At 51.0% G+C, this 21,559-nt stretch overlaps 1 non-coding gene and 1 pseudogene across 2 annotated transcripts; both read left to right on the top strand.

The window, feature by feature from the left end:
- The first annotated feature begins 2,778 nt into the window (after positions 1 to 2,778).
- Positions 2,779 to 21,216, top strand: LOC147341005 (protein PRRC2B-like; annotated as a pseudogene). The gene is made up of 11 exons (XR_015158695.1): positions 2,779 to 2,868; positions 3,148 to 3,316; positions 7,725 to 7,941; positions 11,023 to 11,222; positions 11,762 to 11,905; positions 12,394 to 12,534; positions 14,007 to 14,089; positions 14,676 to 14,864; positions 15,005 to 15,180; positions 15,750 to 17,256; positions 18,204 to 21,216. The product of XR_015158695.1 is annotated as a protein PRRC2B-like (transcript).
- LOC147341006 (small nucleolar RNA SNORD62) lies at positions 16,860 to 16,945 on the top strand. Its single transcript, XR_015159989.1, has one exon. It is a non-coding gene; the product is annotated as a small nucleolar RNA SNORD62 (small nucleolar RNA).
- Positions 21,217 to 21,559: the final 343 nt, after the last annotated feature.

Here is a 21,559-nt window from a genome sequence, read left to right as displayed (position 1 = left end):
GGCCCAGGGAGGCTGGGTCCCTTGAGCAGGCGTTTAGCAAGTAGCAAAAGTCACTCCCTGCAGGTTCCAGCAGCAGCAGGTAAACAGGAGATGCTTAGCCCATATAGTAAACAGACCTGCCCTTCCGTCTTCCAGGCCCCTTCAATTAAAGCAAATGACACACACCGTCCTGTACCCCAGTTGCCAGCAGGGATGTGGAGAGTGGGAGCCTCAGAGATCAGCCCCGGCCTTTCATTTCTCCAGGTAATTCATATTCTGAATGAAAACGTTTGTTGGTAGTTTACGGGCCCTGTTATCTAGTGTTGAAAGGAATGGTCGGTGGTGTCTGAGTGGTTTTTTCATTCAGAGTTGTACAACGTGGCTACTCTTCACACTGACAGCAACCCCACCCTGGAGTCTCCACAGGAGGAAGAGACCTGGGGGCTGTGTGGAGAGCACTAGAGAGGCATGTTGGCTTTGACTTAAGGGCAGAGGTTGGTAGGTTTCATGTCAAACAGCTTTGGATTCTGGTCCTAACAGTGCTGCTTATCTAGCTGTGTGGGGCGTTGGACAGGTCAGTGTGAAGCAGAAGGAATGAAGCCCTGACACTCTGCGTGGCAGTGAGGGGTTCTTCGATGCCGGTAGACTAGTTTATAAGTAGTCCAGTAGTATCTTTATTGGTGTTCCCTCAATGTTTTTAAAATATTGAGTCTTTCTCTCTCTCTGTTTTGGCTGTGCTGGGTCTTTGCGGTGGCACGTCAGCTTCTTCGGTTGCAGAACATGGGCTTAGGTGCCCTGTGGCATGTGGGATCTTAGTTCCCTGACCAGGGATCAAATCCACATCCCTTGCATTGAAAGGTGTATTCTTAAACACTGGACCCCCAGGGAAGTCTGGTACATTATTGTTAGTAGTCAAAAATTGTCAGAAAAGAAAGTACTCAGTCATGTCTGACTCTTTGCGACCCCATGGACTCTAGCTTACCAGGTTCCTCTGTCCATGGGATTTTCCAGGCAAGAATACTGAAGTGGGTTGCCATTTCCTTCTCCAAGAGATCTTCCCAACCCAGTGATTCAACCCTGGTCTCCTACATTGTAGGCAGACACTTTATCATCTGAGACAGCAGGGAAGTCAGGGGAATTCTGTCTCCTTACAACAAAAATTTGAAGTGATGGACCTTAAAGCCCTTGGCGTGTCACAGCTCTGGGACAGACTGTGTTACAGCTTTCAGCTCTCGGACAGACCGTGTTATAGCTCTCAGACAGATCAGAGTTAACAGCTCTGTGTTACAGCTTAGTTTTATTTAGAAAATAAAAGGAAAGTACATCCTGGAGGCATGAGAGCATGCTGAGCCAAAAGACGTGAAGAGAGAGAGAGAGAGCGAGAACGAGAGCACACAGGAGAGAGAGCGACCCCAGCCTTTGGCTCCTTGTTTTGTGTGTTTTTCCTCCCCCTGGGCCTGCCCTATGTAAATTGGGCAAGCCAGGAGTGCTCTTTGTTCTACCTGAGATCCTCACTCTGGTCCTCAGACCTTCCTTTGTTCTATTTCATGGGCTTTCCCCTTCATTATCTTTTAGCCACCGCCTTTCTGGGCTCCTTTTTCCTATTCTAACTACTTAACGAAAATGTTCCAAAGTGTGGGTGCCCTGGGGAAACAGATGAAGTTTCCACCTTTCCCCAGAATTTTTTAAAGGTGCCTTTACAACCTTCTCCCCAGACCCTATTTTTCTTGGGCTCCTAGGAAAAAGAAGCCCACTGTGGCCTATGTTCTACAGAGTTACGTACATTCATTGTGCTGTTGTAGTTTTGTACTGTGAGCAGGCACCATGCTCACTCCTCGGTTTGGTGAAGATTTACTGCTGACTGGAGAGATCTCTGGAGTCACTCCAGCCAGACACAGTCATAACAGCTGCTCTAGGGAAGTTTTCTTGGGAAGATAGGGATGGGCAGTGGCAGGTAAATCTTTCCTGAAGAGTAGGAGGAAGTCTGAATGTGCCAGAGTAGCCTGGTCAGCTTCCTCTGGGGACCTGGGGTCTAAACAGGAGGAGGAGCTGTGGGCAGATCCTGGGAGAGCTCTGCTTACTAAGTGCCGAGCGTTCCTAAGAGGTGCTGTGAGCACTGGCGAGCCGTCCAGGGAACCCAGCCCAGGCTGCAGTTGAGCCAGCAGGCTGGTAGGATAGGGTGTGCCAGGTCAGCTGCCCTGCTTGTTTGACTGCACCTGTGTCTGGCCAGGATGCTGGTTCGGGATGCACTTGTGAGGGAAGCCCCAGGGGTGCTGTGGACCAGGGTCTGAAATGAACCCTCATTAGGTCTAGATCCTTGAGTTTTAATACTCTATTGATGTGTTATGTTCATCCATTCATGCAATGAACATTTTCTGCACCACCTCCAGTGGTACAGGTGTGTGGACTGCAGTGAACTTGGCACACGATCCCCTGATGTAGGGAGGGGGGCCACAGGAGAAACCACAGGAGAAACACCAGTGCAGTGAGAGCCGAGAACAGGGGACCTGATCTTCCTTGGAACCTGTGTCAGGCTTCCCAGAGAAAGTGCTCTTTAAGCTAAAACCTGAAGGAGGGGTGTGGGTGAGTGGGGCCCAGGGAAGAGATGGCCCAGCATGTTTCCAGGGCCTGAAGCAGGTGGGCAGGCAGGTATGTCGACTAGAGGCCAAGGCAGTCATGGGAGGTTATGCTGGAGAGGCAGATGGGTCAGGACCCACAGAACCCTGTAGATCACATGCAGCCCTGTGGGATTCCAGCTGTTAGATGGAGAGCTGTGGAGAACCCAGGAAGACTCCGGCCATGGTTAGGGCATCGGAGTGTGGAGAGTGGATTGAAGAGGCAGTGGGGGTTGGGGGCAGGGAGGAGCATTGGGGAGCGTTGCTCTTGGAGGTATGCTGGTCATGTGTCAGCACCAGGAGAGCCTTTGATCTGTGTGAGCACCCAAGCTACCGCGTGTAGTGGAGGAGCCCCAGGGTCCCGTGTGACAATGGCATGACCATGCATCCGTCCTGGGAGAGGGCCTGGGCCTGAACGTTGTCATGCATACACTGGGGCCTCCCCTCTTTGGTCTTCTGTCTGGGTGGGTTTTTCCTGGAAGAGTGTGTGTGCGTGCACACACAGACTGTCTGCTCTGCAGCACCTGTGCAGCCGGGTTTCTGTCTTTGCCAGGAGCAGCTGTACAAGATGCAGCACTGGCAGCTGGCATACCCTCTGCCATTCCACCCGTAGCACACCTTCTACCCACACCACCCCCAGATACTGGGCTTCTACATGGACCCACGGATCCTGCCCGCTCAGGCCCCAGTGGATTTCTACCCGTAGGCCCTGCATCCCTCGGGTAATCACCAAGGTGCAGTGGAAGGCCAGGATATGTGGTGTGGTCAAGGGCCTTGCCTTTGGAGGTAGACAGACCCCACCAGGATTCCAGTATGACCTCTTTGCAACTCACATATCCATTCTGAGTTTTAACTTCCTTGTTTGCAAAATGAGGGTATATTAGTACCTCTCCCAAAGAATTGTTAGGAAGAGACTTTAAGATTATGAATCATAAATTGTCTTAATTAATTTTCATATCTCTGCCAGGTAGTTTTGTCCCTCTTTCCGTTCTTTAGTGTTCTTTGTGTTCTCTCTTTTCCTTGATTAGTCTTTCCCAAGGTTTGTCGAACGTCATTTTTTTAAATGTCATTTTTAAAAACGTATCTTTTGAAGTTCTTAATTCCTGTCTTTTATTTGTTTTTTATGTCATTAATTTCTGCCTCCCCCCATTTTTCCACTGAAATTATTTTGTTATTTATCCAATTATGTTGGATGCTTAATTAGATCACTAGTTTCTGAGTTTTCTGATGTATTTAAGTCTCACCTGAGTTTATGAACCACTGAATTTTAAAATAACATTTTTATTATTGTTCAGTTCTAAATATTAGTCTGATTTTGAGTGATTTTTAATGGTACATTGTAAAATTTCCAAATACAGAGTTTTAATATCACCCTTATGATGCTAATTTCTACTGTGGCTGCCTTTTGGTCATATATCATGGTCTGTATGATATAGACCAGCAGTGATAATTTTTTTCTATTAATACCAGATAATAAATAGTTTAGTCAATGAACTGTTACTCCAGTTTTGCTGTTGTAGAACAGAAACAGCTACAGACAATAGTAAGTAAATGGGTGTGGTTGCTTTCCAGTAAAACTTTATTTTTAACAAGTGGCAGATCAAACTTCACTCGGGGGCTTGAAAAGAATGTATTCTCCTATTGGACATGGTCTGTTAAAGTGTGCTTGCTAACTGTGCTGTACAAATATCATCACAGTTTTTTATCCCTTTGATCAGTTACTAAGAGGTGTGTGAACATTTTCCGCTATGATTGTGGATTTGTCACATGTTATAAACCTGTCAGTTGTTTTACCTACCTGGAAGCATATAGGCTTGGGATGACTGCATCTTGTTTCTTACATCTTCGTATAGCACATTTGTTACTTGGGTTTTCTATCTTTAATGTCTACTTTATCTGATCATAATTTCATTCCAATTTTCTTTCAATTAGTCTTCGTGTCATATCTTTTTTCCCCAACTTTTTATTGTCAGCCTGAGCCCTTTTTGGAGGAGAATATCTTTGTATATTTAAGATGTGTCTGGTTTTACCCACATTGAGAATCTGTGACTTTAGTTGCCAAAGTTGTTCCCCTTAGATTGAAGGAGGGAGTGTCAAGTTTTCTGATTCTTTTTGTTTTCCTTCTACATTCTGCTTCTACTGTGAGTGGTTAGGTTAAATTCTAACAAGCAGCCTTGACTTAACAAAGGCTTATCAGTTTATCCTGAACCTGAGCTCTAGTTCATGAGTCTTGTAATTTTTGCCTGGAATTTTAATTTTTCCCTTGTTATGATTCTTACCAAATAATCATCTTTGTTCTTTTATTCAGTCTATGTTTGTTCAGATCTGCCTGTATGTTCACTAGTTTCTTTGCTGCTTATCCTTTCATCTGGGTTCCATTTATTTTTTCAGAAGGTACATTCTGTCAAGGCCTCTAGGAAACTTTTTTGGCAATATGTATTCTTCACATGGGGCTTCCCAGGTGGTGCCAGTAGTAAAGAATTCGCCTGAAAATGCAGGAGACATGGGTTCCATTCCTGGGTCTAGAAGATTCCCTGGAGGAGAAAATGGCACCCCTCTCCAGTATTCTTGCCTGTGAAATCCCATAGACAGAGGAGCCTGACTGGCTACAGTCCATGGGGCCACGAAGAGTTTGACACGACTGAACGACTGAGCCCTATTTTTCACCTACGACAGCCTTTCTCTTGAACGATAGTGTAGCTGGTATAGAACTCTAGGTTTGCAGTTACTTTCTTTTAGGACTGTGAAGATAGTATTCCTTTTCTTGTGGCTCCTGTATCTGGTTTGTGTTACTTTAAGATCTCTCTGTCTTTGGTCTCCTGTAGTTCTTTCTCAAACTGCTGTGTCTAGGTATGTATCTATATCTATCCTTACTTTATTCTGCTTAAAATTCATGGTGCTCAAATCTAAGGTTGTATGGCTTTCATCCCTTCTGGGAGTTTCTCTTCTAATTATCATGTTAACTATTTGCCTTTTTTCATTCTTTGTATCCTTTATTCCTAGGTCATCCACTTAGATTATTTGTACTTATTGTGCTATACAAATATCTGCATCATGATACCTCTCACTTTGCCTCCGAGTCTCTTGAATATATGAGAGCTGATTTATGTGGTGCCTTCTGGGAAAATGCTTAGAAATATTTTCTAATTCCATGTTATCTCCAACTGTGTCTAATCTGCTGTTTTTTTTTTTTTTTTTTTACTGTCCAGTGGGTTTTTAATTTCAGTGACTGTATTTTTATTACTAGACTTTTCCCCTCAGATTTTTATTCTTGTGTCTTGTATTTTTGTGAGTTTTCAATTCTTTCTTTTATGCTTTTAATAATGTAAAGAGTAATTCTCTGGTGTTTAACATTTTGATCTGTTTTCTGAAGTTCTTGGGGATAGTGCATGATCCTATGAACTTGCTGTGGACTTGTGGTGGACTGCTTTCCCCACAATGTTCTGGGGGTTTTGACTCATGAGTTCATTTCCAGCAGAGCTATTCTTACCTTGTGGATTCTGTGTAGCTTGCTTTGACAGTGTATCCTTCCAGGGTGGCTCTATGTTTTCCTCTGCCCGCCTAGAACTACCTTTTATTGTACCTCAGGAAGTTTCTGGAGAATTCTAGGAGTGTAAATATGAACTCCACTCTGGTGCCCCCAAGCCTGCATGAAAGCTGGCATGTGGCCATGAATTCCTCACAGGTGACTGTTTTCCCTGCCCTGGCCCTGGCTGGGACACTAGTTCAGTCATCTCCCTGTCCTAAAGAGCATGAGGGTTTTCTGTCTTGAAATTGAACACATAGCCCTTTGAGGGTCTTTGTGTAAGCAGCACCTCAGCTATAGCTCTCTGCCTTGTGCAGAGAAGCCCCATCTCTTGTCGGAAGGGTGAGGGGTCGGTGTTTAGGAGCACACCTGTAGATTTCTGCATCTGACAGATGTGTCCCTGGCTCCGCTCTAGGGAGCCCTTGCTCGTGCCTCTGGCCCATGGCTCTTGCCCATGGCTGTGGTTTCAGGTCCCTGGGAGTTTCCTGGTTTTGGGGGAGCAGAGCTCTGCAAATGAAATGTGTAGTATGTTTTGTGCAGCGTTTCTGTGACAGGAGGTTTTTTTCAGGTAATATGAGCTGCCATATTGCCAAAAATAGGTCTGTGTAGTGCTGAACAGTTCTGCATACCTCATAATTAATACTTAGTAAATGGTGTGTAATTTTAGGATTCCAGAGAGGGTCCTCACCACCACATGACTCAGACTACCTTTGTGCTGGAGTCATATATTGATCACATTTGGACAGAGCACTCCAAAACTGAAAGAAAGTATAAAACCACTGGCCTGATGCAGAACCATTTTCCTGATCAGATTATCTCAGCTTTAAAAATGGGCACAAAAACATTGGCAGCCAGTAATTAGCTTTGTGAAGTATCTGAAAAATCAGACCCTCTTTTCTACACAGACTCCGGCCCAATGGGAGATCTTTACTGTAGTCTACAGCATCCCATCAGGAAGAAGTGTACAGACGGGCCCTGGTGGGGGATGCTGTCTCCCTGGCTGGTTTGTATCTGATTGGACTGAGATGTCAGTGTATCCCTGTCTCCTTGGGCAAGTTAAGAGTTGAGTGTCATCTGTGTGTCCCCCTTCTCCCCTTCCCTGGACAGAATGTGGTATATCACTGTAAGCTCAGGGGCAGAAACAGGCGGAGCTGAAGCCCAGACCCCTTTCTGAATCTTCTTGCAGAGTTTGGAGGCAAACAGACGCTGGCTCCTTGGTGTGTGTGGACTTCCTGGAGCATAGCTCATCTTTCCTGTGTCTGTGCAAGAGACCGTCGGGCATCTCCTGCTGCTAGCTGCCTGACCCCTTAGCTTTCTGCCACCAGCCATGAGCTCTCTAGTTGGTTGTGTCCTGTTTCCATTTGCAAGTTTCTTATACCCTTCAACATAGGAACTCTTCACTGGGAGCTAATATTGGACCTCCAAGGTCTTTGAACAGGCCTTTCAGATTGTGTGTGTGCCTTTAGAGGTTCTGTGATCAGATGACATGAAGCAGGTGGGGTGCTGCATCTGCGTGATGGTTGGGGCAGCTTGTCTCCTCTGGGCCTGTGGACGACCTATGGCTTGCTGAACAAGGTGAACGATTGGCTGATTGCTTCCTTCAGGATTGATGAAACCCATAAAGCCCCTGGATTCCCTCAGTGGGACCGGCTGTCATGCTGAGGACCAGTGCTGTGTGCCCCCGCTGCCGGAAAGGAAAGTGACTGCCATTGACCCCGCCCCTGTGTGGAGCCCCAAGGATTACATGGCATTGCAGAGAAAGGGCTACTCGCTGACCCACCTGAAATCCAGCGACAGTTTGGCCATGGACGTGCGTGTCAGGTGAGGCGTCGTTTGGTCCTGCTGCCCTGCAGCTGAAGGAGGAATCTCGGTCCTCAGTGAGATGAGCTCTGGGAGGAGGCCCTGTCCCGGGAGACACTGCCTTCAGGGAAGGGGTGCCTTGGGAGGGACCAGTGTGTTCTGGGGAAGGGGAGTGAGATGAGAATGGCTGTGAGAGGCTCTGATGGTGACTGAAGGCCCAGGAGGAACCCTGGGGTCAGAGGCAAATCCCACAGAACCTTGGGGGCAGAGCCATGGGGTGGGGTTGAGCGCATGTGTTATGGCTCCTTCCTGTGAAAGTAAGGTGAGCTGGCAGAAGGGAGCACCCACCTGTCCCAGGAGATGGGGCCTGTCCATGAAGCAGCTGAGGACGAGGACCAAAAGAATGACCCTGGGCTGGCCAGTGTGGCCCCAGCCACCTCAGAGGACCAGGGCTCAGTCTGTTCCAGCTCGGACCATGAGGCCAGCCATCCCGAGGGGGAGAACAACCTTGGTGGGGCCCCAGAGTCTAGATCCTTCAGGGAGACCAGCCACCCACTCGTGACCAGGAGGAATAACTGGATCTTCATTGATTAGGAACAAGGCTTTGGGGCCCCGGGGCCAGCCTGCAGGCATAGCCATGGGTTCTGAGAGTTGACCTTCCCCTGGCAGCCCACTGGTAGCAGCCTGTGTGTGGGGGGCATCCTCAGGGTGCTGGGCCTCTACAGTGGAAGCCAGAGGAGTGGCCGGGGCTGAGGTCCACGGGAGTTTGAGCCGCTGGATGACTTCCCCCAGGACAAGCCCCAGTGGAGGTTCGCCAGTGAGACCCACAGTGAGGACTCTGAGTAGGAGGAGTTTCCCAAGCGGCAGCAGCAGCAGCGAGGTACCGAGCCCGGGGATAAGGGCATGCTCCGAGAGTGGGAGGAGGCCATGGGAAGGAAGGGCGACTTCAGGGAGTCCTGCTGGTCTAGCAGGATGCACCCCAAGGACAACAGTGGGCCTGAGGCCAATAACTGAGGCTCCCAGGCCTTTAGGCGTGCCCTCCCCCTGGAGCTGAGCAACTGTGTGTATAGCCAGAGAAACTTCGCTGCCAAGGAGGTGGCCTCTTGATTGAGCCAGGGTCCTGGTGCCTCCTGGCAGGATCCTGCATGTGGGGCCCGGTGGCCCTTAGTCAGAGACTACATCCCAGACACCTATAGACACCCTGATGCCTTGGGCTCCCGGGGCTTCAAGAATGGCTGTGTGGAAGCCAAGAGGGCCTTATTCCAAGATGACCAGCAGCAGCTTCTGAAAATGCCGAGAACTGGCCCTTCAGGCAAAGGCGGCCTCTGCACCAGCCACCTCCGCCCCGCCCCCCCCCCCGCCCCGCTTCCGCAAACTCTGACGGGAATGGGAGGCCCAGGATCCGTGGGGGCCAGAGGATGAGCCACCCCTGCTGGCCAGCCAGTGGCCAGGCGGTCCCAGACCCTGCCCTGGGGACAGGAGCATCGCCATGGGCTGAAAGTCCCCTGAGAGCAGCGACTTTAGCGAGAGGTGGGAGTGGAGGGCCGGCCTGAGCTGGACCCCCAGGCTGATGGCCACCCCCGGGGTAAGTGCAGGCGAGAAGAAGGAGCTGGCCAAGCAGACCTTCTTGGGCCAGAGAATCCTGGTGGACAACCTGAGCCAGAAGCTGGAGCCAGGAGGATTTGGGGAGAAGTCTGTTAGGCTAGGTGGCGGTGACACTTCTTCCTGCTATGAGAGTCATCAGAACGGGATGCCTTTGAAAGTCAAAAGGAAAACCAGAAGCAGAGTCCCGGGTCCTTTTCTGTTGCTATGGTTCTGTTAGCGGTGTTTCCAGCAGCACCTCACGCATGCTGTCCTGCAGTGTGTCAGGGCCCGCCCCAACTCCTTCCCTCTCGTAGTGTTCCAGGGGTGACCGCCCACCAAGGCCATCATGTGTGAGCACCTCCATCATTGGCTCTAACCCTGCTGTCTGCTTCTCTTGTGGCATATTGTTGTGGCTTCAGAACTGAGACTAGAGTTCCCATCTGGGTAGTCCCCCTGAAGTTGCTGTCCCAGTACCGGTCTCAAAAGTTCAGTCTCCGTATGTCTCCTCCAAGTCCAGCCAAGGGGTCACCACCACAGGGTTGTGGTCACTCTCTGTGCATGGTACCTGGTGAGCACTGGTCGGTTGACTATACTTCTCAGCCCCCGATTGCTGCCAGGCAGTTTCTTTGCTGGGGCATTGCTGGCCTCCTGGCCCTGCAGAGAGAGATCTTCCCTGAGAGCCTTTGCTTCTCCATGAAAGACAAGCAACCCCACTCTGGGGATTACCCCACACACATTTGGTGATATCCAGGCAGTAAGCAGGGGCCATGAGTGGCTGCTTAGGCCCAAAGAGCGCCTCTCCAGAATCGGAGGCTTTGGGGTGGGTGCCCTGTGCTCAGCATCTGCTCACTGCCCACAGCTGGCCTGCGATCAGGATAGGGGCAGAGCTCATGCAGCCCATATCCCTGACGCTGCACAGGCCCCACCCAAGTGCCAAAGAAGACAATTTTCCTGCTTCCCGGCCTCCTCAAGAGTTCAGGGCACAGAGGCCTGGCCTATAGTTCACTTGTATCTGAACAAGGTGCCACAGGAGAATGTGGATTCACTCGTATCTCTGAACAAGGCACTACAAGAGAATGTGTGTTCTTGTAGGTGTGGATCTAGAGGAGCTTTTTAGGCCCAAGATGACAAGACCTGGCTTTACTTCTGGTTTCTGCCCCAGGGGACTGGCAGTGAGTGAGGCCTGGGCTCCCTCTGTGGCCCAGTTCTAAGTCTTGCCCCTTATCTCTTTTCTGTAGCTCTACTGGGTTACTAGGCAAAGAGAAAGGATAGGAGTACTAGCCTGGGGAGGGGGTGAGGATAGAGCAGCTTTCCCCATGGGCTTTGCTGGAGCAGTGCTCTGGGGTGGCTTCCCCACAGGCTCGCAACAGCATGTCACCAGCCACCCCTTCTTCTGGGTGGAGGGGACACCAGGAGGAAATGACAGACTGGGGCTGAGCTTGTGTGTGTGCTGTGTGCATATGTGGCTTCTCCTTCTTGAGCCACTTCTGAGCTGACAAGATCCTCCTTCCTCTCTAGGTCCGCAGACGAGGCCTTTCCTGGAGGTCTTGGATGCGGCAGTGGGAGCAGCCACTACACGCTACAGTGGGCAGCCCATGCTGCCTCTGATGTAACCAAAGCCCCCTGTGAGAAGGCAGAGGAGGCCAAGCTGGTCACCCAGAAGTCAGAAGAGCAGAGAGAGACCATGAAATCATTTGACCTGAACTACGGACATGGGTGTCAGCTCAAATCTTCAGGGGAAGAAGGATCCAGGCAAAATGAGGTGGGTCATGGCCACTGCCATGGGTTGCTGAGTTTGCCCTTTCGCTGAATATCTTAGGTTCTGGGCATGTACTGGGTTAAGAGCAAAACAGAAAGGATTCATGTCCTCATGTTGCTCACAGCCCTGCTGCACTCCCATAACAGCCCTGCAGTGTCCCAGTTTTAAAGATGGGAAGCTGAGGCCCAGAGAAGTTGAGTGGTATGTCCAGGATCACACAGCTGGTTGGGAGTGGAGCTGGGCCTCTGAGGCCTGTTTTCTTCACTGTAGCCTGTTTGGTTCCAGATAACAGTGCATTACAAGGTTATGAGAAGGGTGTAGAAATCCTCTCTGGGTTTCCTAGACCCTGGTGATAGTGAATATGCTGAGGCCCAAGCCAGCTAAGCACCTGGCCTTTTGAGTTGACTCAGTGCTCTTATTTTGGGTGTCTGTAGGGTTAGGTTATTCTTAGCTTGCAGTAAAAGTAACCATTGCCCTTCCTTGTGAATCTTGGTTCAGATGCCATCATTGAAAATTGCTGATCCAGCCCTGGGGAGGAGAGTGATGTGGGCTCTGGTGGGCAAAGACTTCATTGAGATCCTGACCAAGAAGCAGCACCGCCTGTTGGAGGAGGAGAGGTGAAAGAAGGAGGAAGCCCTCCAGGTATGGGGCGTGATGCAAGGGGGCTGGGATGCAGAGACCTGTAGCCTGCAGTCAGAATGTTCTGAATTCTGTCTGGGCTGGGAGAGGAAGAATGGCATGCTACAAGCCAGGCGCTGCCTCCCAGGCACTGCCTCCCAGGGCCCATTGTCCCTGTGCTCCGTGGGGTAGATGGTGTGATTTCCCTGCTCTCAGAGGGTGACTGGTCCTTGTTGACACCAGCTGAAATGGGCTGAGCAGGACGTAGACCTGTTAGCCCCTGAAACCCAGCCTCCCCCTACTGTGGTCTCAAATCACAGCCCACTGGGCACTTTCAGGGGTGGTTTGGTTGGCATTGCAGTTCCCGCGTGGTGGAGGTTTTAACCGACGGTTGGTGAATTCTCTGGAGCAGTTTTCAGGTGTGGTTTTGGAGCCCAGGGTCGTCATTTTGGGGGGAGCTCATTTTTCAGGTCTGCTATCGAGGCTGGACCCCATCACCCTCTTCTCCATAGGTTCCTGTCAAAGGCCAAAGTCTTACCTCTCAGATTCCTCTTGGTTTGCGAAGAAGCAGAACACCCTGTGTCTGGAGCAGGGCGATGGGCCTATGCCCGGCAGCAGCCTGGGCACCAAAATCTGGGAGAGCAGCACTCAAGGTAGGAGCTTGTGTTCGGACCCCGAGGCTCAGGCCACCTTCCAGGCTTGTGGCCCTTCTCAGGGAGGATTCTCCCTTGGGGCCATGAGCAGAGACACAGCATTGCCTATTTCCTGGCTTCCTCTGCTGAGTCTGGGATTAATGCCATCTGAGCACCACATGCCGCTGCAACCTGTGAACAGTGTAAGAGTTTCCCTGCATGAAGTGTGGTGGTGAGCAGAGCATTCTGCATCAAGTGATGGGAAAGAGTCGTCCCCACCCCACTTGGCTGATGTCGCTCAGTAGTTGGCTTGATTCTCACCCACATCAGCTATCCTTTCTTCCTTCAGGGCGAGCAGCAGACGACTCTTTGGGAGAACAGGAGTCCAGAGCTTTACCATCTGTACTGTGCGCCCTTTTCTTGCCAGAAGGAAGCTTCTGTCAACCCCTCCCCAAATGTTGTCTTAGACTTGAAACCAGACTAGGGTGGCCCTTAATTTGTAGAAAATCTGTTTCCCTGAATTTAAAAGAATTTCTTATCCAATGGTATTTTTCTGGTAATCTTTCATTTTAAAATAGGAAACCATTTTAATTGAGCAGATTCTTCTTGAGTTCCTGCTTTGGACAAGGCCCTGCAGAGCGGGCAGTGGGAACTTGGTGAAATCATCCATTTCTAGCTCTTTTATTCAAAGCAGCTAAGACTTCCAGAGTGAGTGACAACCCCAGAGCCACATGACAGACAGCCTGGGTTCTGAGCCTGGTTCTCTTAGTTTTACCACACGGCCTGTCCTCATGTTTCTGATTAAAACCTTGATTCTAAACATTTCAATGTAATATTGGGAAATAGTCAACTCTGATTGAAAGTACAGTAGTCTTTCAGTAAATTTTGGTATCAGTCAGTTTGGTTTTGTGAGAGTGGTGAGTGTCACAGTGTAAATGTCCAAAGATACGTATCTGCCAGCATGGTCAAGCAGAGTGGACCAACTCGGGAGTTGCCCTTGGCTATCAAGGTTTTCCCTCCTGGATTGTGCAGTGTCTCGTGGTTGCTCAGACCAGGGGTGTGTGGATGGCTTCAGAAGGGCCCTGGATCTTGGAAAAGAGCTCAGGAGGTTTTCGGCACACACAGGGTCCGTGACTTTTGTTGGATTCTCAAGAATGGTTGAGCTAACAACAGTTGAGTAACGATCAGCTTGACTTGTTCAAAGACTTGTAGGGAGGTGCCAATTTGTAGAAATAAATAGTTGGCTTATGTGAAAAAAGCTTTACCACAGCAGAGTGAGAGGTTGCTGGCATGTTTACCTGGAGCTCCTCGTCCATGAAATCATGGGAAGCTCATTTATGGAAATGTTTCTGGGGATGTTGGGATGTTGAGTGAAGGTGTCAGACTGAGGAGGGAGGTGGTTTGGAGACTTGAGTTTGTGTGAGCTGCCTGTAGCCGTGTTTCTGGCTTGGTTGTTCCTCTTTGATGTCCTGACTCTGTCTTTCTCCTAGCAGCCCTCCCCCTTCAGGCCTCGACTAGTGACTCCTGGACCAAAGCTGCCTCTGCCTTCACCAGCACCAAGCCTGGCTCTGCTGAGGTGAGTGGCCCCTAGGCACCAAGCATCTGCTGACTGTCTAGGGCCATTCCAGCGGCCCACTCGTGCTCTCCCTGGCCAAGTGGTGACCCTGGCTCATCGCTGGTCTCCAGTCTTGCTTTCAGGTCTGGAGGAGGTGCCTTTGTGGAAGGGAGAAAGAAGGGATGGCCAGGGAGTACCCACCCTGGGTCCTTGGCGTCTGGCCATGCCCACATGTACCTGTGATCTCGGACTCTGGCCAGGAGACATGTCATGCCCCAGGTCTTGCTCTTCAGGACTCAGTTGCTGACTGGCTGTGTGTCCTGCATGCTGCTGCTGCTGCTAAGTCGCTTCAGTCGTGTCCAACTCTGTGCAACCCCATAAACAGCAGCCCACCAGGCTCCCCCGCCCCTGGGATTCTCCAGGCAAGAACACTGGAGTGGGTTGCCATTTCCTTCTCCAATGCATGAAGTACAAAGAGAAAGTGAAGTCGCTCAGTCGTGTCCGACTCTTAGCGACCCCATGGACTGCAGCTTACCAGGCTCCTCCGTCCATGGGATTTTCCAGGCAAGAGTACTGGAGTGGGGTGCCACTGCCTTCTCCATCATAGCAGGGCTTTAAGAGCAGCCAGGGAGACAGTGGTGTTGACCTGAGCACTGAGTCCTGAGAGTCCTCAGCAACCTCCTCACAGCGCAACTCCCCATGTGGCACCCTGAAGCCCGAGGACACAAGCAGGCCTAGCCTGGAGCCCAAGGCCAATAGCCACAAGGAGCAAACTCAAAAGCAGTCAGAACTGAAGGTAATCCGGAGCCCAGCTCTCAGGGGCCAGGCTAGGCAGAATGGCTGGTGTGTCTTCTTTTCTGGCTCCAGGTTCCTTGGAAGCTAGAGGTCAGGGTCACTTCAGGCTATGTGTCTCAGTCTTTTTGCTTTTCCATCAAGGATTCAGAACAAGGCTCGGGACAGAGCAAGGAGCACAGACTGGGACTCATTGGCAACGAGTGCTCTCTGAAAAACAGAAAGGGCTTGGAGGGGGCGAACGGCTACAGGGGGCTATGGTTCTCCCTGTGGGTTCTGTGCTGCTGGTGCTACCCATTGAATTTGGAGTCAATCCGACGGTGAGGCTTGAAATGTTTCTCCTACCCACCTCCCCAACCCCTCTTTTTGGTGCTTGGAGAGGAAGGAGGGGCCTTTCCTGGAGGAGCAGGGTGGTAGGTGCTGGCAACACTGCAAGGGATGTTGTGGGGTGGTATTGTGGGTGAGCCACTGCTATGGGCTGGTCCTCTGTCTCCCTGCCAACACCAGGCAAGTTCTCAGACCAAGCAGGAAATCAGGCAGAGAAGGGGATGGCCGCCTTGCTTGGGAGCTCTCATGAAACAGCTGGCCATTTTGTTCACATGGTGAATACTGCTTTATTTATTTTTAAATATTTACTTATGTGGCTGTGCTAGGTCTTAGTTGCGTCACATGGAGTCTTTGATCTGAGTTGTGGCATCTAATTCCCTGACCAGGATTCGTCAGGCCCCCTGCGTTGGGATCCCAGAGTCTTAGCTCCTGGACCACCAGGGAAGTCCCATACTGGGTTTTTTTGAGCTGCTAAGGCTATGGGTCTACTTCATGTGTGTCTCTGCCAGAAGACGAGCCAGGGTGATTTCTGTGGGCTTTGTTCCCTTTTTTTTTTTTACAGGACTCTGATTTCAGCTTGCAGCCTGGCTCTGCCTCTGGTCCCGTGGGGATTCCAGTTGTCAGACTTCAGGACACGTTGGCCAGTAATGTAAGTCTATGCTTCTACTGCCCAGCTTTGTGGTCCCTGTGCCAGCAGGCCCTGGGTGAAGTGAGCCTTGTCAATGTGGCCTTGGGGTTGGGAGGGTCGGTTTGTGTCTTGGTGCTGTCTCTAGCTAGTTACACACCCATGGCAAGTTGTTCCACACCCTGATTTTTTGAACTTAAAATGGAGTGGTGTAACTCCTAAGGTCTGGTGTATTTGGCACTTTGTGATTCAAAACTTTCTGGGTTCCATGGTCATGCATGTTTGAGAATGCTGTGCTAATTTAAGTAAACAAGTTTCTTTACTCTGTGGTTTCTCAGAAACCCCATGACCTGCAGGTGGGCACTGGACACTGCAGGAAGGGGGTCTAGCACTGTATTTCTGAGCATCTTTCCAGGGCCTCTTTTTCACAGTTTGGGGGAAGGGGCTGAGACAGGAACTGGGACCTCCATGCCATGCAGTGGGGCCTGCGTGCAGGCCGCTAGCTGTGGTTCTGTTGCTGAAACATGGCAGTCCTGCTGGAAGGCTCGGTTGCACCTTCTGCAACCCTTCCAGGTACCTCTCCCCTGGTCCAGCTCAGGGATCCTTCTTCATTCCCTCAAGGGAAACATGGGTTTGTAGCCCTGAGGCCCCCCGCCTTGACCTAAGGAGAGTGTTCTTGGCTGGGGGCCATGGGTTCCTATGTGCTCTGGTCTCTGTCACTTGCTGCTTTCAGCTTCTGACCCTGGGAGGCAACAGGACTCTGTGACCTCCGCAGGGCTCTCTCAGCTCCTGCAGAGATGTCCTAGCAGAGACTCTGTTGCATGAGCAGTTGTCTGAGCCTTGCTGTCTACTCTCTGAAATAGCACAGGGTCGTGATGGCCCCGTGTGGGGTCACTACACCGATGAGATGAGCTCACATCCAGGAAGGGTTTGTATCAGCTGAGCCTCAATAAGCAGGAGCCAGTTTTACCCCAATGGTCACTATCCTCATCACAGTCTTAGTGCCCACAGGAGCCCGTGGGGATTCAGGGGGCCCAGCTGCCAGCGTCTCAGTGATGCGATTCCAGCAGATCCTTCTGACTCTCCACTGTGGACTCAGTAGCAGGGAGATGAAGAGGACCGTGACTCAGAGACCATAACAGCCTCCTTTATTACCGAGCCCTTCCTGGGTGTGCGGGGTGGTGGGTGAGAGGGGAAGGCTGGCTGCAGCGGCCCCTCCCCCCTGGGCTCTGGGCTGCACAGGAGCCCAGGGCCAACTCTGCCATGTTCCCTCCCCCCACTGCTTTGCGGGACCTTCTGGGACAGTGAGACTGGATCCTCTTCCCCTGCCTTGAATTCTGTTACAGGCAGCCACCTGTCACCTCTCTACCTGGATGGCCATGTGTTTGCGAGGCAGCCCTGGCTGATTCCTCAGACCATACCTCAGCAGCAGAGTTACCAACAGGTGATGCCAGGGAGATGGGTGACCCAGGGATAGAGGGGAGGCTGCAGCACAGGGCGTGATTGGCTGCTTCATGTACCTGTTCATGGCCTGTCTCATGTTTTGCACCCCTCACATTACTGCAGCATATCTGGCGCATTACGGCAGCCAGTCTGTGCTTCCTGAGTGAAAACCTGAGAGCCGAGGAGGGAGGGATGGAACTGAGTGCTCTGGACTGCCTAGTTTTCCTTTCTTGATGCTCTCCCTCCTGCACCCTAGCCAGGCAGTTTACTGAATCGGAATTCTTTTTGGGATCAGGTATCCTTCTGATGAAGAGAAGAAAGGCCTAGACTCCCAGGCATGGATGTGTTAGAAAGAGGTAGTTGTAGAAGTGAGCAGGTGTCTGTGTTCATGCATAGTGGGCACACTGCTGTGCTGCCAGGGGCCGAGTGTGGGGGACTCTCCTGAAGCTGCTGTTGGGCCTTCCACGGGGGTCCTGTGCCCGCCAACCCCTGTACCTGCAGAGCCCAGGGTGAAGCGCTGCCCCAGGGGCAGAGGACATGGCCTGTCCTGATCTTTTCAGAGCGTATTCTTAAACATTATGTCATTTGGTTCTGCAAGGTCTCATAACTGGGTCATACCACACATATTCCTCTGTCTGTGGTGTTTTCCACCCACTGTTCCTTTTCTGAACCCACCTCTGTTGGGGGTGGAGCTTGGGCTCGTTTGTCCCCCTGTGCAGGGTCCAGTGTAGGGATGGTTGTAGTGCTGGTTTGGGGTTGCTTGCTGCCAGTTCTCTGCTCTCTCCTGAGAAGGAAGGAAGTGTAGGCAGGCTGTGTTGAGTTCGCTTTGTGGGCAGTGTTGGATCCCTCAGGGAGAAAGACCAGAGTGGAGGTGAAGGGGTGCCGGTGATGGGGTGTGAGAAGCAGCTTGCAGGGCAGTGTGGTGACCTGCCTGCCTCCCTGCTGCAGGCTGCTGCTGCCCGGCAGATCCCAATTTCCCTTCCCACGTCTCTGCAAGCTCAAGCCTGGCTGGGACTGAGGGGAGGGCTGCCCATCTCCTGGTCTCAGGAGATCTTCAGCTTCTTATAGTCCTTCAGGTGAGATGCCCAGGTCTGGGGGGGGGTCTTTGTGGCTTGCCCCCAGGGGTTCCAGCCTTCACAGACTGTGGGGATGTTCCCTTGTCCACCTGTTGTTGTGAGCATGTCCACGGGGGATGGGGGTGGGGGTAGAGGGTGAGCTGTGGTGTGTTAGAGGCCACGAGCCCAGCCTTGCCTTTTGTCCCTGTGTTCTCCTGCCTCCCTCCCTGCTCTCCCTCCTTGCTGCCCTTGGCCCACTCTCTCAATGTGTCTGTCCTGTGCTTTTGGCATCACACAGGTTTTCCTGTGCCTCATGCAGCCTGTATGTCTGCTTAATCCGGCGATCTTCAAACTGGGGTCCCTAGACTAGCAGCAGCAGCATCTAGGAGCTTGTTGTAAATGCAGGTTCCCAGGCCCCATCCCAGGCCTCTGAGTCAGAAACCCTGGGGCTAAGCTGACAGCTCATGTGGGAGAGAATGCTCTGGGGTCTGAGGTGAGAACAACCAGTTCAGCCGCTTACCTGACCCCGACCATCCTTCTGGCTTTCACAGACACTTTCTTTGGGGCTTTCAAAAGACAGGTGGAGCTAGTGGTAAAGAATCCGCCTGCCAATGCAAGAGAAGCAATGGACACAGGTTCAATCCCTGGGTGGGGAAGATCCCCTGGAGAAGGAAATGGGAACCCACACCAGTATTCTTGCCTGGAAAATTCCGTGGACAGAGGAGCCAGGCAGGGTCCAGTTCATGGGTCACAAAGAGCCACACACATATATACACTTATACTTTTAATCCAGGAGAAAGCAGAGGGTAGAGAAGTGGTTACAGTTCAGGACAGAGCAAGATAAAACATGAGGACTTCCCTAGGGGTTCCCTGGACAGGAATCCACCTGTAAATGCAAAGGAAACTGCTTTGATGCCTGGTCTGGGAAGATCCAACATGCCACGGAGCAACTGAGCCCATGCTCTGCAACTAATGAGGCTGTGCTCTAGAGCCCATGTTCTGCAATCAGAGAAGCCATCACGATGAGAAGCCTGTGCTCAGCAACTAGAGTGTAGATGCCACTGGCCACAACTAGAGAAAGCACATATGCATCAGTGAACGCTAAGCACAGGTCAAAGTATATAAATAAAGTCAACATGATGAGAGGAGAGCAGGCCAGCTTCTCCGAGTAAAGGGCAGTGCTGAGCTGGGCTAGGGATCATGTTCAAAAGCCAAGTGGAAAGTAAAGCCTCACAGTCGCTTACAGACAACTAAATGAGCTCTTTGTCCCAGGCTCCCTTGTCGGTGCTATAAATGGGGAGCCATGAGCAGACGCTGTTGCAGTTTTAGTTGTAGTTTTAGCAGATATTAATAGGTTTTTGCCGTCATCCCTGGAGAAAAACATGTCAGGGCAGAACCAGAGTCACATGGGTACGTACAGTAGGTGTGGACACTCTGGTCAGACATGTGTCAGGAAAGCCCAAAGAACGAAGAACGTACCAAGCAAGGGTCTAGTGTGTTGGCTTCTGCTGTCCTCCATACCACAAGTGGAAGCTCATGAATTAACCAGGCCCACCTGAGGGTCTGACATTAGAGCAGAAGGAGAGGCAGTGGGTCGTTTAGGTGGCTCTGACTCCCGCCTCCACAGGCAACACCATGAGGACACCTTTGTATATCCCCACTGAGGGGACTGGTCACAGTTTCCCAGGAGCAGAAATGCTGGAGTTCAGGGATGTGCAGGCTTCACTGGATTCAGTCTTGTCAGGCTGCTCCCTGGCACACTGCGCCCATCTCCACTCCTACCATATTCTGTGACCCTTGTGGGTTTTCTCTTCTGTAACTAGCATATTTGTATCCTTTGCCCATTTCCACAAATCAGAATTGTAGTTATATTCTTGATGCTCAGCAGGATATTGAATATATTAGTACATTCTTGATTTAACCTGTTATGGGCTTAAAACAATGTTTAGAAGTACTTCCCCACTCCTAGCTCACAAGGATATTTTCTTACAGTTTCTATGCTGCTAAGTCACTTCAGTCGTGTCCGACTCTGTGCGACCCCATAGACGGGAGCCCACCAGGCTCCCTCGTCCCCGGGATTCTCCAGGCAAGAACACTAGAGTGGGTTGCCATTTCCTTCTCCAATGCTTGAAAGTGAAAAGAGAAAGTGAAGTTGCTCAGTTGTGTCTGACTCTTAGTGACCCCATGGACTGCAGCCTACCAGGCTCCTCCGCCCATGGGATCTTCCAGGCAAGAGTACTGGAGTGGGGTGCCATTGCCTTCTCCAACAGTTTCTATAGCCACCCTCCACCACCTCCCACTTCACTCTGAGCACAAGCCCTCAGCATGGGCCCTGAGGCCATGTCCCTGTCAGCTCTCGGCCCCCTGGAACAGTTTTTGCTGGACACCTTTCCAGGCCTCCGTGGAGGTTCCAGTCCAGCTGGAAGAGACTGTCAAGAAATGAGAAAAAAACTGCACAATGTAACCTGTGGAAAGGTGTTGAGATGTCTGGCCAGAAGTGCAGCAGGAGAAAAGAGAGGTAGCACTTAGAGAGGAGTGGTTTTCCATTTTCAACTGGGTGGTCGGGGTTGGCTTCGTTGTGAAGCAGACGGAGTGAAGACTTGAGGGAGGTTTGGGAGCGTGAGGAGACCAGTGTGGCCGGAGCAGAGTGGGTGAAGAGGAGAGCAGCAGGACAGGGGGCCAAGAGCTGACAGGGACTGGATGTGGAGGCCTCAGGGCACATGCTGAGGGCTTGTGCTCAGAGTGAAGTGGGAGGTGGTGGAGGGTGGCTGTGGGTTGGATTGTGTCTCCCCGAAAAAGATGTTCAAGTCCTAAACCCTGGAGCCTGTGAATGGGACAAAATCATGCCATTTTGAAAAACTCATGGTGTTTTTACTATTTCATTTCTGGCAGTAATAAAGGTCATAAGGAACAATCATGACCTAAGTGTCTTCTTGTTTTAAGTAATGACCTCTGATAAAAACTTGGAACACGTTTTGAAGGCTGAGTGTTGAAAATAGACTTTCTTGCTGTTTTCAAGTACAACAGGCCTAACCTGACTCACATGGAATGCCCCACATCCATGTTACTTCACTGCAAGCAGTTCAACAGGTGGCTGGAACAAGCACTGTTTCTGGTCACCCAAACAACGTCTTTTTTCTGGTTCAGAAACTAGCATCAGTAGTTGACAGTAAAATCAACAGCCCTGCCAGATACCACAGATAAGGTGTTCTTTGGTACTGACATTAAAAGGCAACAGCACCCAGCCTG

This window comes from Bos grunniens, chromosome X (assembly GCF_055505025.1).
Source record: "Bos grunniens cultivar Pamir isolate PY7600 chromosome X, Bosgru_T2T1.0, whole genome shotgun sequence".
Lineage (NCBI taxonomy): Eukaryota > Metazoa > Chordata > Mammalia > Artiodactyla > Bovidae > Bos > Bos grunniens.
This window is presented reverse-complemented; position numbering and strand designations above follow the sequence as displayed.